The sequence below is a fragment of the Rhamphochromis sp. 'chilingali' genome, assembly GCF_963969265.1.
Source record: "Rhamphochromis sp. 'chilingali' genome assembly, chromosome: 1".
NCBI classification, from domain to species: Eukaryota; Metazoa; Chordata; class Actinopteri; order Cichliformes; family Cichlidae; genus Rhamphochromis; species Rhamphochromis sp. 'chilingali'.
The window spans coordinates 43,001,241-43,016,758 of record NC_137929.1 but is presented as its reverse complement, the minus strand read 5'-3'; positions in this window follow the sequence as shown (position 1 = coordinate 43,016,758).

Genomic DNA, 15,518 nt, shown 5'->3' with positions numbered 1-15,518 from the left:
ACCCAAACGCCGGACTCTTCAGTGCAACAGTGTTTATTTACAAGGTGGTGAAGTAAACAACAATAAATCCCCAGTTTCCCAGACTCCCGTGGAGTGTCTTCTTCCCAAAAGTCCCCGTGTAGTGCTCTCTGCCCCAGTGTCCCTGCACTCCCCGTGCTTACTGCTCCTTCTCGTCCCACACTCCTCCTGAGGGGAAAACAATAGAGGCAGCCGTTAACACTTATCCCAGCAGGCATACACTCACACTTGACTTGTTTGAAGACTGACGTGTAGTCAAACGCAATAATCCCGCGTCGGTGGAAGCTCCATCGCTCATCTAAATAGCTCCCCCGACGAGCCCAGATGAGGAGCAGGTGTGCGGCCAGGACTTCGGGTGTGGCCAGCCCTCAAGTTAGACCACGCCCCCAGGGCTGAAGGTGCCTGTAACTTGGCCACAGCAGAAAGGCAAAACACACACATACCTGCCTACATACAGATGTGCATAGGGGCAGTGCAGACAACACACCAAATAATAATAATAATAACAATAACAATAACAGTCACAGTCCCCACTGCCCACGGACCCCGAGTCCCCAGAGCCGGGTCCGTGACAATCTGCATGTTAACATACTAGTTCCTGACCCCCATTGTCCCTCTAACATTTAAATGTGCATGTTAGATTAAAAAGCTTATGTGTGAATGAGGCTTGTATTATGTGCTCCTATAGAGTACCAGACCTTTACCATTACACCAACAACAACCTGAATTGTTGATACAAGGCAGGATGGAACCAAGCGTTCATGCCAAATTCTGACAATCTAACACAGAAATTGCAGTTGAAATTTAAACTTATCAGATCCAGAAAAGTTTTTACAATCTTCTATTGTCCCATTTCGGGGAGCCTCAGTTTCCTGTTCTTTGGGAGTGGCACCTGGTGTGGTCTTCTGCTGCTGGAGCCCATCTGCTTCAAGATTTGACATGTTGTGTGTTGAGGAAAGCTCATCTGCATACATCAGTTCTAACTACTGGTCATTTGAGTTATTCTGGCAATCACCCTTTGACCTCTATAATTATCAAGGCATTCTAACCTAGAGAACTGCAACTCCCTGGATATTTTCTCTTTTTTAGACCATCCTCTTTAAATCTTAGAGAAAAGCCCAGTCATTCAGCAGTTTCTGAGAACAACAACCATGGATCAGGTGATTGAGGGTCACCTGATCCAGGCCTAACATATGCTTTAGCAAAAAGCAACTTTCCAGTTGTCCTCTCTGCCCTCAGTAATGAGAAGCAGTAGATGTGGGTCTGAAGCTGGCCCTTGCCCTGCCCTCTGGGCTATGTTCATGGTACTTTATGATAAAATCTTATGTGCAGACAGAGATAGAGAATCTGTAACTTTTTTATTAGATGCATTCTCAGGCTGTACATCTAGTTAGTGAGAAGCAACTTTAAAATATATAAATAAAAACTGCCTGTAGTTAGCTTACTTATAGCTCTGGTTGTTTTCAGATAAAATAAAAAAAACAGTAAAACCTCCAGAGAAAAGTGGACTGCCACTCAGTTGTCATCTTTATTTGCTCTGTGCTTTCATGGACTTGATCTTTGGTGTTTGCATTTGTGCATGTGCCTGTCTAAATATTATTCCCTGTCATGTTAAAACAAGATTTTTCCAGTATTGGGCTCTGTAGAGTTCCAGGAGGGAAAATCCTGTGCTATTCTCCATGGATAAACAGAGCAGCAGATTGGATTTAAAAAAAGAAGAAAGAAACAGCAGTCTGAAGACACGTGGTTTCTTAACCTCATACTCTATATTTCCAGAGAAACCACATGTTTTTTTCCACTGTGGCCTTTGGGGATTATAATCTCAAAACTGTGGCCTTTCTAATCAAATCTGCTGTTTAAAATAGATTTAACCGGCATGGCAGCCGGTTCCTCTCTTAATTTCGAACACTGTACATGTCCTACACAAATACATGTGAAAGTGCAGCGATGCATGGACAGCCCGTTTCACTGCTCCGAAGACTGCTGTGCAAATTGATGGACCCATGGAAAATCAAACAGCTCTTCTAACTTTGAAAATAAGCCCATCTCTTTGGATCTATCCTTTCTGAAAATCTGCATTTGATAAAACTCGCTCAGACTGCTGGCAAAATCAGTGAACTGGGCATGCTATGCTGGGCTTCTTTACAGACATCAAAACAATACTGGATGAACAGTTATTCACAAGCTGATTTTGGAAAAAATGGTCCTCGTTATAAACAGGGAAACCTGCTTGTTGTGTAAGACTGACTATGGTGTAGGTGCGGGTTTAAATGTGCAAAGACTGCTGCTTCATTGATGTCTTTGAGCCATTGATTTCCAGAAGGAGGAAAAAAAATTGCCCACTTTTTCCAAAGTGTTGGCCATGGAAAAGTTCAAAACTAGAACATCAGACTTTTGCCATAAAGTAAAGAAGGGCACTAACAGTACCAAGAGAGATTGTTTAATGTTCAAATCTCTGTGGAAACAGCACAGTTCAGACACCCCTGTGCTTTTTAAAAAAATACCTTCATTGTATATGGTGGCTCTGAGAGTCTGCCAGAGTCAACACTCACAGTTTTCCTTGAGCCTCTCTTGAGACCTTTTTCTCCGATGCTCACATTTTCCAGAAATCGTGGCCTTGAACTCCAAAAGAATTTCAGACACACTGTGTTATTCGTTAGGTGTTGGTCTACATTACTTTCTAACCGGCCTGAACTCACAGCTGTGTCTGATTTAGCCATGACCTTTAGACTGTTGAATCAAGGAATTGCATTAATTTATTTTTCTTCCGCAGTGAAAAAAAAAACAAAACACAAAAAAAACACCTTCTGCCCAAATTCCCAACTTTACCTAATTTAATTACATGTGATTTTTTTTCATGTCGCTTTATCACATAAAGCACAAAGTCAAATGGTCAAATGAGATCTACTTGATTGTGTCACAGTACGGCTGTGTGCAGGCAAAAGTAGGACCCAAACGCAAACTCAGAGACAAAAGGTAAACTCAAAAAACACAGCTTTATTGCTGGCGTGGAGTGGGACACGAAAAACAATACAAAATAAACTAAACTGGAAAAACTAAAGCACAAGGAGCCACAGGGAAAAATCACACAGCTATGATGGAGGACGCAACACTGACAAAGAGAAACATGGGGCTTAAATACACTGAGGGATAACGAGGGGGAATGAGCCACAGGAGGAGAGCACAGCTGAGAGTAATTAAGCAGGACGAGGCAAGGGAAGCAAAACTAGAAACATTAACATAGAACAGACTGTGAAAGTAAAACAGGAAACACACTGACGGAACTCAAGACATGTGAACTTAACAGACTGGGGGAGACAGAACATAGGGATCTGAAACATGGAACAGAAAGGAACAGTAGATCAACATGAACATAACAACGCCACAGGGGAAGAGTAAAACTGAACACGATTAACACAGAAACACCAGACCTCTTCACAATAAAACAGGAAACATAATGAGACGTAGACATGACAACCCGAACTTGAGAACGTAAGACACAGACATGAAACACATGAAGAGCAGGGGAGATTTACCATAGTTGGAAACACGAGGGGGAAATAATAAGAACTAGAAACACTTAAGCATGATAACAAATGAACTTAGGAACCTGAAGGGCTTACATAAACTAAAACATCAAAATGAACTAAAACTCAAAACACTGGGTCATAAGACCCAGGATCGTGACAGATTGGTAGACATTTCCCTTAATAGTTAATTATTTGAATATATTAACCTTTGAGTTTATATAGTTCAGTTGCATTTTACTCAAAAATGTTTTTGAGGGTGGCAGAAATTTTTTTCCCATGTTCCTCAAACCAAATTTCCCAAGGCAAATTGAGTACTTTGTAAATCAGTGCCTTCTATTCTCTGCATCTTGCTTGCAGATATACAACAAATACATTAAGGTGAAGAGCTTGTCCCTTGAAGCAGCTCATCATCAACTGTTTGGAAGTACTTTGGTTTTAGATCAAGTTAAGTTAACCAAGAATAAATCATATGCATATGTGTTAGGACAGCTTTACAAGTGTATTTACATCTATACTGCAGTTACAATGGAAGCACTACATTTAACTTCTATAAGGTGCATTTAAGCCAGAAAAACATCTTATTAAAACAGGTTTTTTTTTTATTAGAGTGCTAAATGAATTTATTAAACCACCTCCCAATGGGTTATGCCACACATTAACAGTTTTGGTAATTAACAAAATGTTTTTTTTATGCTGGTTAATCAACCAGAATGGTGGTGAAAGTTCTTCAATCGAAAGAGATAAAGAACTTTATTATCATTGTAGTTATACAACGAAATTTATTTGGTAGCTCACAGAGGCCAGCAGCAATAAAACAAGAAGCAGCATAGTAACATAATAACCATAGTAAACCTAGTAAAAGTATAAAATATAAAGTAAAAAGAAGGCAATTAGCACAGTAAATAAAAAGAAATATAATAGTATTTACAATATGATCGCTTGAGTTTGAGAAATATTGTTCTTGTTATCCCTTAATCGTCAGATTTACAGTTTTACAAAAAATCCCCCAAAACATGAACTCAGTTTGGCTTTTGCCAAATAAATAACAATCCAATTTGTAATTTTAATAAAATTTTAATGAAAAACTGAAACTTTTTAATTCCTTTTTTGTTTTTATGAGATCATTGTTGATCATTTTTAGAATCACTGGGGTTTTTTTTTCTTCTAATAGCCGCACTGAATTTAGCTCAATTCAATTCAATTTCAGTTCAGTTTTATTTATATAGCATCAAATCACAACAACAGTCACCTCAAGGCCATTTATATTGTAAGGTAAAGACAATAATACGAGAAAACCACAACAATCAGATGATCCCATATTATTAAGAACTTACCAACAGCAGGAAGGAAAGATTTCCTTTTAACGGGAAGACACCTCTGGCAGGCTCAGAGAGGGGCGGCCATCTGCCGCAACCAGTTTGGAGGGGAGGGGGGGGCAGAAGAAGACATGCTGTGGAAGAGAACCAGGGATTAATAATAACTAATAATTCAATTCAGAAAGGTTTATAAAGACATAGTGAGTGAAAAATGGTGAGTGGGAATCCCCAGCAGCTTAGGCCTTTCACGGCATAACTGAGGGAGGATTCAGGGTCCCCTGATCCAGCCCTAACTATAACCTTTATCAAAACGGAAAGTTTGAAGTCCAATCTTAAAACTAGAATGGGTGTCTGTCTCCTGAATCCAAACTGGGAGCTGGTTTCACAGAAGAGGGGCCTGAAAACTGAAGGCTCTGCCTCCCATTCTACTTTTAAATACTCTAGAACAACAAGTAAGCCTGCAGTGTGAGAGCGAAGTGCTCTAATAGAGTGATGTGGTACTCAGATTATTATTTTGAAATTGCAATGAAAAACGTCTTTGCCACTAAAATGAATGAATCGTCATCACAATATTGATCAAAATAATTGGACCATCAATTTGGCCATAATTTTGCAACCTTAGTTATACCTGATCTTTTATAGGATTGCCCCACACCCATGAAATTGACACTTAGCACTGGTGATGTTCCAGTCCTTATGACTTGAACGTTCTGGTTTATCTTTAATATATCACTTTCATCATGGAGCAGAAGTAAAACATAACCGTGTCTATTCTTTACTTTGGTTAACCATACTTCATGTGCAAAAGTGCCATGAAATTAATTTCATAGTTTGATCATAAAATCAGGACTCGTTCAAAATATTGATCAGCTATCAAAATAAATGACCTCAGATTCATCATGCAGCCAACAGTGATGCGTCAGAATCTGATTTTTAATTAAAGCTCTTTATCAGACTAATATATCAGCAGGCCAGTGCTGCTGACTAGCTCCAGGGATGACAGAATGATATAGCCAGTGGGCATATCTGTTTAATTTCTGCAGCAATATACTTCCAGCTGTTTCTTCAGGATAAATTAGATTAATTTTGGAATTAAAAGGAGAAAAAAATCACTGAAGATGAAAGTCCAGTTTTCATCCACAGCTGATATGAAAACATGAATCTCATTGTTGGATAGGTGTGCTGAAATTTCTTTGTTTTCCTTGTTTTCAAAGTCAGCTGTCGTCTGTGGCGTCTATGACTCAATGGCAGCTGAGTCACACATTCTCTTCTCATCTCATCTTATCGGTTTCTTTAGCTGTAGACAGAAAAGGGGGAGAACAAGACACCGCACGAAGTGGCTAATGGGACAGGTTATGAACTGTATGAGAAGATGCAGCCATCCAGGCAATAATGAGAGACTTTGTTTAGAAGTAAGTTCAGCTTTCAAGATCTCACAAATAACAAACATTTGGCCTTTATTCTGAGGAAAAGAAAAGTTGGGTGCTCATTAAAAGCCGCGCACAAAGAAGTGACATGAAGATGAGAGGTAAAGAGAAAACAAGATGACATTTCATTTAAAAAAAAAAAAACAGTTTCTCTTCATTTCACCATTAACATAGATAGATTCGTCCATCCCTTATCACCTGATGTTGTGCTATATATGGTGCTGGTTTGCTGGTTATGCAATGTGTTTCTAGTCCACATATGTGGACGTCTCCAAAAATGTTGTGACAGAGTCAACAAAATGCTAGAAAGTAAACTTGAAACTAATTAGGTTCATTCTGGTCTGCAAAAACATTGTCTAGTAAATGTGGAACAATTTCAGATAAATAATTGCAAAGGGCGAGAGATGGGGTACATCGTGGACAGGTGGCCAGTCTGTCACAGGGCTAGCACAGAGAGACGGGCAACCATTCCCACCGAAGGGGAATTTAGAATAGTTAACCTAAAACCACTAACTGCACGTCTTTGGACTGGGGGAGGAAGCACCCGGAGAGAATCCACGTAAACACATGGAGAACATTCAAACTGCACACTGAAATACCCCAGCTGACCCTGAGCCAGAGGCGTGACCTGTGTGGCCTGGCAGCATGTCGGCAGGTAAGTGATATAGTACAGCGGTACCAACCGTGAGTCGTTTGTTACCGGGCCATGGGAGTTGAGGCTCGGATGTGAAATTTATGGTTCTCGGGATTTTTATCATTAACTTGGGTCTTTTCCCGTGTTGTAGTCATGTGTCTTATTTTGAAAGAAACATTTACACGTTACTATAGCGACCAGAGAGCATTAAGGGGCAGAGAGGAGGATGTTACTCTCAGTGCTGTTGGTGCATTTCAGGAGGACGCTGCTAATAAAGTTACAGAATTACACAGTGAATTCACGTTTATTATTATATTTACAAAATACCACAGTTTTTGTCTTGGCTGTGTCATTTTATTTTGTTGTATTTATCTATGACACCTTAAAGGACACACTAGGACAGTCATGCTGACTTTGCTGTGAGTTTCATTTCCACCTGTCTCTCTTTTCTGTTTTCAAAGCCAGATTTCTCTTTTAACTGAGCCATCATACCGTCTTACCATCCAACAACGTCCAAAGACATGCAATTAGTCTGCTTAAGTTACCTGATGATGTGAATGGTTGACTGTCTCCGTTCAAAAAACTCAATCTCTGATGGTACAGTAAGTGGGTGCATTAGTGGCTATAGAATTAGGATCTTACATCTGGAAGGTCACAATCAATGCTGAAAGGTACCTACAGGGTTAGAGCAAATAAGCTTCTATTCAGACAAAGCTTTTTTCAAGTAAGACAAGTCAATGCTAAACTGCATACTGCAGTTTACAACAACAAGGTTTCATAGTAGAAGAGTCCAGGCAATAAACACTTCTGTTAGTAACATCTAGAGCAGGGGTGGGCAACTCCAGGCCTCGAGGGCCGGTGTCCTGCAGGTTTTAGATGTGTCCAACACAGCTGATTCAAACGTCTAAATGACCTCCTCAATGGCTGTATCCCAATTCAGGGTCTGCAGCCTTAAAGTACGCAGCCTTAACGGTCCTCAATTCAGGGAAATGAAGGACGCATTTGAGGGCCGCATTTCGTGCAGCCTTCGAATTGGGACAGCCTTCGTCGCGTCGCGGTGACGTAATCGGCCTTACAATGCGGCCTTTAAGGCTGCAGACCCTGAATTGGGATACAGCCAACATGTCTTATAGTTCTCCAGAGGCCTGGTGATGAATTAATCATTTGATTCAGGTGTGTTGACCCAGGGTGAGATCTAAAACCTGCAGGACACCGGCCCTCGAGGCCTGGAATTGCCCACTCCTGATCTAGAGCATCATGAATCAACAAAATATGACCAAGAAGACCCAGGACTGATGAGCAGCTGGAATCCTACAGCAGACCAGAATGGGACAACTTTCATCTCTGAAAAATCCAGCAGCTGTTCTCTTCATTTCCCAGATGTTTGCAGACTGTTGTTAAAAGGAGAGGTCATGCTACACAGTGGCAAAATAACCCTTTCTCCACATTTTTGAAATCAAATATTTAAACAGCACATATGCTGCTTAAATATTTGATGTACTTTCTTTGTTCCGCTGTGAATAAAATGTGTATTTATGAGATTCTTTTACATTTTTCACAGTGTCCCAACTCTTTCATATTTGGGTTTTTAGGGTGGGTGTGTCCTGTGTGACTGCAGTGGGTCCTGTGGGGTATGGGGAGTTTGGAGATCTGGTCAACAGCATTTTATGCAGCATGGCATTGCAGAATGTGGGCTGAATGAATAGAAAACACACGAATTATTATCAGCATTCTGCGTCTCATATTATAAAATACTCTTTGTCTAGTTAGACTGTGCCTTAAACGATGAGATATTTCAGACTGATTTTAATAGCCTGAACAGACTGAAAGACAGAATCTGCAGATATCCAAGGCTATGAGCTCAAGAATGATTCATGGGGACTGTTATTCAATTTATTAAATGTAGCATAGTCATTCTTTTATATTCTTAAGTAACGACATCAACTTTTTTTTAATGCAGTGATTTACCTTTATGCTGTGTGGTGGATTCATGAGGCTAACTTGTAGTTTTTAAATAACAGATTTCACTCAGCAACATCAAAAGTAGCCTCGTGTGCCTACACATGATCATAGAGCCCTATCACTACAGAGAGAAAAACACAGAGGAAAAACAGAGGCAGGAGGTGAAGTCTGTGTGATGAGGGTGATGTTTTAACACTGCTATATGATGTGGCATCTGTGAGTCTCTTTAATTTTTAATCCTGACTCTCCTGCGGTCACACGGAGTTATTTTAGCTCTTGTTAAAAGGACACAGACCCTTACGTGAACCTGCTGTAAGGTCACAGAGGATGAGTGACGGCGACAGTCTGAGCTCATACTCCGCCAAAGTCAAACATGCACATCAGGAGGTTTGTTTTGTCAATTAGACAAGCGATGCATGACGGAGCCTCTCTCAGCCTCCGCTGACCTGTGCGGTTTCATCTCCTGTGCACCTGTGCCATGTTTGATGGTGCGCAAAGGGCTGGTTGTTCTCTGAGACAATTTTTCCCCAAAGCACACTCCAGCACCAATCCCAAAGCCACTTTGCTTTTGCCGTTTCGTTTGGTGCCATCACCCATCCAGTGAGTTTAATCACATATGTGTACTCGGGCGAACGTTTGCAATTCTTTGTCAAGATGAAAAATATGTTTGCAGTTGCCTCATATTTCCAAAAGCATTTAGACCAGTGCAGCAGTGTTTTTGTCCTTTTTAAGTCATTTATGCATTATATTAAAAACAACAGTTAACACTTTTCAAAACATAGCTTTCGTGGATTTGTTTTTACATTTCTCCAAAGCTGGGGTCAGAGTGATAAGAAAGGGTTTTATTGTGCTGAATGCAAACTTCTGCACTCCGTGACCTTTCAGATTTCCAGCTGATGTACCTTTTGTTGCTGTGGGAGGCATCGACTTCCTTCTAGCCAACTTTTTTTTGGATGCTTCTTGAAATGTTAAGAGGATTAATCTGTGCCTGACACCGTGAGAAAAACAAATTCGATTGAAAAGACAATAAACATTCAGATACCTTGAAGCTGTAATTTCATACAACGTAAACTTTAAGCATTACTTTTAATGTTGAAATACCAACAGTCATTTTTCAGTGCGTTACACCAGAATTTCAATTCACACGGTTCCACCTCTAAATTTTTATATAGGATTTAGAGATACTTTACGTTGTTACTTGGCTGCCAGTGTTCAAGATCCTTTTTATTAAATCAAGTCAACCTTGCTGAGAGTGAATAAGAATTCACTGATGTTTGATGTTGCATCAGATATTCTCTAATGAAGTGCTGCCAGCTCTTCTCAGACATGAAAGATGAGAGAAATTAAGAATTAAGCATTAAGAAGGCTGATAAATTCTCTGCATGCCACAGTAAAATAGTGCTCTGCTGCCAGTGGAGGATTCGCTGCAAGTACTGCAGATAGAGCAGGGGTGATCCTAGGTTCAAACTTTTAAGGGGGCTCAGCTCCCAGTCATAACATCATGCATGCACTGCCTTGTAATTAATATTAATAGAATATGCTGTTTGCAAATGTAATCAACCGTTTTCACATTTGCAATTCACCTCAATTCAGTTGGATGCACATCACATTGCTACCTTCAAAAGCAACCTAATTAGTAGGATGACCTATCGTAGTGTCTAAGAACAATTCAGAGTGAATAATCAGACATTTGAATCTAATCCACCAGCTCTAGTGTGGAGCCTTTAGCTGTCAAACCTGAGGAAAGTTTTAAAGAACCATTTGTGGCAAAGCAGATAAGATGAGAACACGTACAGCATTTCCCTCAAACACTTAAAACACACTCTCTAGTGCCACATTTAAAGCATTTATCCTAAGCAGGTTCATTATGCACTGGGCTATGAAATAATCTTTTGGAAATCTTTTTATTAATGGGGGAAAAAACATGGTTCCAAATTGTGGAGATTGAGCTATTCTTTCATTTCATCTCAAATGTTTCCTTTATCCACAGCAACAAAAGCAGCTTCAGCTCTTGCATTAGCTAGATACAAACCTCCAGCTTTATAGCTTTCATTCTCCATCTCTTATTAATTCATATTTACTTACACCGAGCTTTTACAACTACTGCTGTTACTAATGCTTAAAAGAAAGTGTTTTTAATGTGACAGGCTGGTCACAGGGCAGCAAAGGACATAAATCCTGATGTAAACAAGCAGAACAAATGACGCTTACGACAAGAAACGTGCATTATTTTCATCACCAACAAGAGGCAAGAACTCTACAGCAACCCAAAGGTGAATGGTGTTTATATAACCTTTTTGCCACTGGATGAGAAAGTCTTTTGTGCTTCTTTTGCTCTTATCGAGTCTTTGGTGATCATTTTTCCTTAGATCACTTCGATGCTGACCTTTGTTTCGACACTTTTTGCTTCCGTTTTTCAGATATATTTATTCTGGTGCTTGTAGTTTGTACTTGTGCATTTTTTTAAGTTCACTTATACCTCTGGGCTTATAACAAGGTTTTGCTATTGGCAGATCAATTTCTTGATGAATTGTTTAAACGCACACCAAAGTGGAGAACAATACATTCCTCCACCGACTTTGTATTCTGTAAAATATTTTGCTTTTCAGCTCCGTCCACCAGCAACAAACTGAGGGCCAGAAGCACATTACACTTACAGGAGCTAAGGAGAGGAGGAGCTCAGTCATGACTGAGCTCCTCCTCTCCTTAGCTCCTGTAAGTGCGCTGATGTTAATACCAGAGGAGCTTTTGTCAGCAGAGTGTTGGCGACATTTTCAGTGTGTGTCTGTGTTGCTGATGTTCCTAAATGCTACCATTTTGCAATAATACTACCAAATTTCACAAACTGAACTTTACAAGAAGGCACTTGTGGCAGTGGGACTGAAAACACCTGAATTTAAAGATTAAGAGGTTCGGACCAAAACTCCCCCCCCCATGCAATGCACTTTTTAAAAAAAGGCTCATTATGGGACACAAAAACTATGTGAGACACTGGCAGCTATAGGACACATATAGGGTTGCCAACCGTCCCTTAAAAAACGGAATCGTCCCGTATTTAGAAACAAAAGTACACGTCCCGTATTGAGCTAATAAGGGACGCACTTTGTCCCGTAATACAGTGAGAATCAAAAGTAGTCTATAAATGTTTATGGAATTAACGCTTTGTTTGAAAACATAATTCCCAGCCCCTCTCCTGCTTTGTGACCAATGAGCTGACAGCACACTTATGACAATTCAAGTATGACAATTCAGATTACCGCTCATCTCATTGGTCGAGGAAAGGTCGCTTACGGAGAAAATACCGGAAGACAACAGATGACCACAACAAGAAGCATGGCCAACAGGGAAACAAACGCCGACACTGCGGTGCAAGTCTCGGACGACAGTACACCTAAAGCTGGGCAGACACTGTGCGATTTTTTCAGTCACGTTATTCAGCTCCTGCTCAAACTGCACAATTGACTCGCAGGGGTTAGAAGTTCGTAGGTCACGATGCAGGGTCTCACACTATACGGCCCGATGCTCTGATGCGACCTGAGTGCTCACACTGTGCGTCCATAAAATGAAGGTTATAACAGAAAATCTGTCGCTCTGTCTTTCACTCACACACACACACCACCACCATCAACTTTGCTAAATTGTTAATGAAAAACATGATCAGGCAGCTGTGATTGAGCAGCAATGTAAATCCAACTATTTTCAGGTTGTTGTGGTCGTGATAATTTTGTGATGCCAAATCGAAAAGGCTCGGATGAGCTTTCCAAAGTTCTACAAGTTGTGCCTCCATCGCTTGTGTCCAGATCACACTCTGCACAGCCGTCTCGTTACCCCACGTATACTACACAATGCACGATGAAGGCCAAAATCGGGCTGATCACCAAATCGGTCGCACGACTCAAAAATCGGCTCAAAATGGGCCAAAAATCGCACAGTGTGAGCCCAGCATTAGAGCAGCAATGTTTGTTCCCCTCAGAGAAAGAAAAAAAGGGCTGTAAAAGTACAGGGAGGAATGGGAAAAGGAAAACACCTGGCTGGAAATTTGCATGATAACACCTATAAAGCGCACTGCACTGTGTGCCGGCGCACTTTTTCCATAGGCATGCTTCTAATGGTGGGCACATGAAGAACATGAGGGGCGTGACAGCTCGGGGAACCCTTAACCAATTTCTTGTCCACCAGGCCACGGCAGAAGCAGATATGGTATGTAAACACTGGTTTGTTTTTTTAAACCCTCTGGTTAAGGTTAATATGGGCATGTGCAGTGAATATCAGCGCTATGTGGCCAGAAGTGTGATAATGTAATTTATTTTGTGTAATAAACAACTGCATGGATAGATGATTACAACAAATAGATGACTAATACATAAAAGTAATACATATTTTAATAATGATGATGAGTTATGATGCGTAATCATGGGAACAAGTGGGTTTACAAACAGGAGCAGCTGATTAGCATTAGAAAAGCTGAAATAATACCTCAACTGAAGCCAATTGTACTAAATGCACTATATGTGCACTGTTACAAGAATGTTTTTCTTTATGTTGCTTTCTATTAATTTATATAATTTTAAGTTAAGCAGGACAGAGTTCTTTTAAAGAAAGATTTACTTATATTCTCAAAAGTTAAGCATGACAGGCTTCTGTTTAAGAAAGAGACCTGTTTTACTGTGTTAATGTTGTCATTTTGAGCTAAAAATAAACGGCTAAATGATCATTTGTTTCCCATATGGTCATATCACAAAGAATATGCATCTGCTTAAATCAAATTCAAGTCAAATGGTTAAAAAATAATTTCACACACAAAAAAAAAAGAGCTACCACACTGGGAAGGGTGAAGACAACTGGGTTGCCCGGCCCTGGCCACGAGGTGTCCCTTATTTATTTTTCAGGGAGTTGGCAACCCTAGACACATACACTTAATATACCTTTATTGTCCTGTCATTCTGTCATTTTCTTACCGAAATAAAATGTTCAAATGTTAACTTAGGCTATTCAAGCCAAAGCAATCAGTATGTTGCTTGTGTTATATTGAAATGACAATTGTTTAGCAAGCTATGAGTGCGTAAGCTAGCTTTGGCAGCTTGCTAACACTCAGCTTGTATTAGCTTTCTAACAGCTAACTAGAAAAAGGGTGCTAAAATAAAATTCTTAACATTATGATAATTGTGCTATCCCTCATCATTCAGAAGCCCAGTAACTTTAAAGATTCCTAGTCCCATGAAAAGAATACAATTTAAAAACTGACTCTGGCCTTGCAGTTGTCTGCCCCTAGCTAGATGTGGCCATTTCTCTTTTCCTAAAGACATCTGCTGTATACTTAGAGAAAGAAAAGCAGTATAATGGAGTCAAATTAAGTCTTATTACAGGTCTCATGAACAAGTACTGTGGCTAATCCTCAGCCTTCAAGGTTAAGGTGAAACAGTTATTAAGGTCTGGTGTAAGGAGTGGCATCAAGGCTGCAATTATTGCTTTCCTGAGAAACAGAAACCAAGGACTCAGTCAGAGAACATGAATAAAGTGATGGAAAAAGAATGTAAACAAATGAATACCATTAAAAAAACTAATATGTAAGTGAGAGACAAAATATGTGTCTTTCAAATCAGTCTGTAGAGCTGTTTACACTGTATGCACAGATAGATAATCATAAAAGTTTGAGCAAGTTAAAACAAAAGGACTAAACTGAACCTGTCATGCATCCTGAAGAAAAGAGGGGTGGGCTGACTTTTATAAGGCAAAGACAAGATGACTTGATTCTGCCAGGTTCTGAGAAAAGACCACATGGTGTTGTCGCAGTAGGTGGAGTAATATATGTGGTAGCAGGCTTTGTGTTTGAACCCTACAGGTTCAAAAATGACTCACACCAGGCTGTCAGACATACCTCCCTCTGTGTGTCTACCAACCTCTGTCTGAAGCTGAACTTCTTTTCCCATCTACTCTGCCCCTATGTACTCCGCTCTGCCTATGGATAAGCTCCTAATAAGGTGTCATAGAAGAAGAATCAGGTTGCCTACTGCAAGCTCTTCTTTTAAAATAAGGAATGATTTGAAAACCGTATATATTGTGATTCTCTGAAGGCTGCTTCTTGGATGAACTACATCAGCTTCGATTATTTAAATCAATAGAATGATGAATGAAAGGACAGAAAATCTCATAAGGTGTGTCTGCACAGTAACCAGAATCGCAGATGTAGAGTTGGAGACTTGCCTAAAGTTTGGAATTTATATCCATGTGTGGTTCTGGGTTAAGAGAAGCTTATTCCAAAAATGGATGCCGCTGTGGTTTCTCATGTGATTTAGTGCCTTCCAGTGTTGTTCTCTCTAGTCCACTGTAGCGACATGCTGGTATATTCACCAGAAAAGAAGAAAAGCTATATTGTGAAAACAACGAGTTGTGACATGTGCTGGTGTTTAATGTTTCAAAACCTGATGATGTTACTTCTGAGTATTTTGGAAGTCCACTGATGAAAGTCATAACCCCTACAATACCCTTCCCACAATTACAATCAGCTGAAGGCCAGGTCAATCACTCATAATATCTGCTTCCCCTCTGTGACTCTGTAATTCACTGTGTGGAAGACGAACATAGATGATATTCATAGCCAGGCTTTTGGAAGCAGCTTTGTGCTGAACCT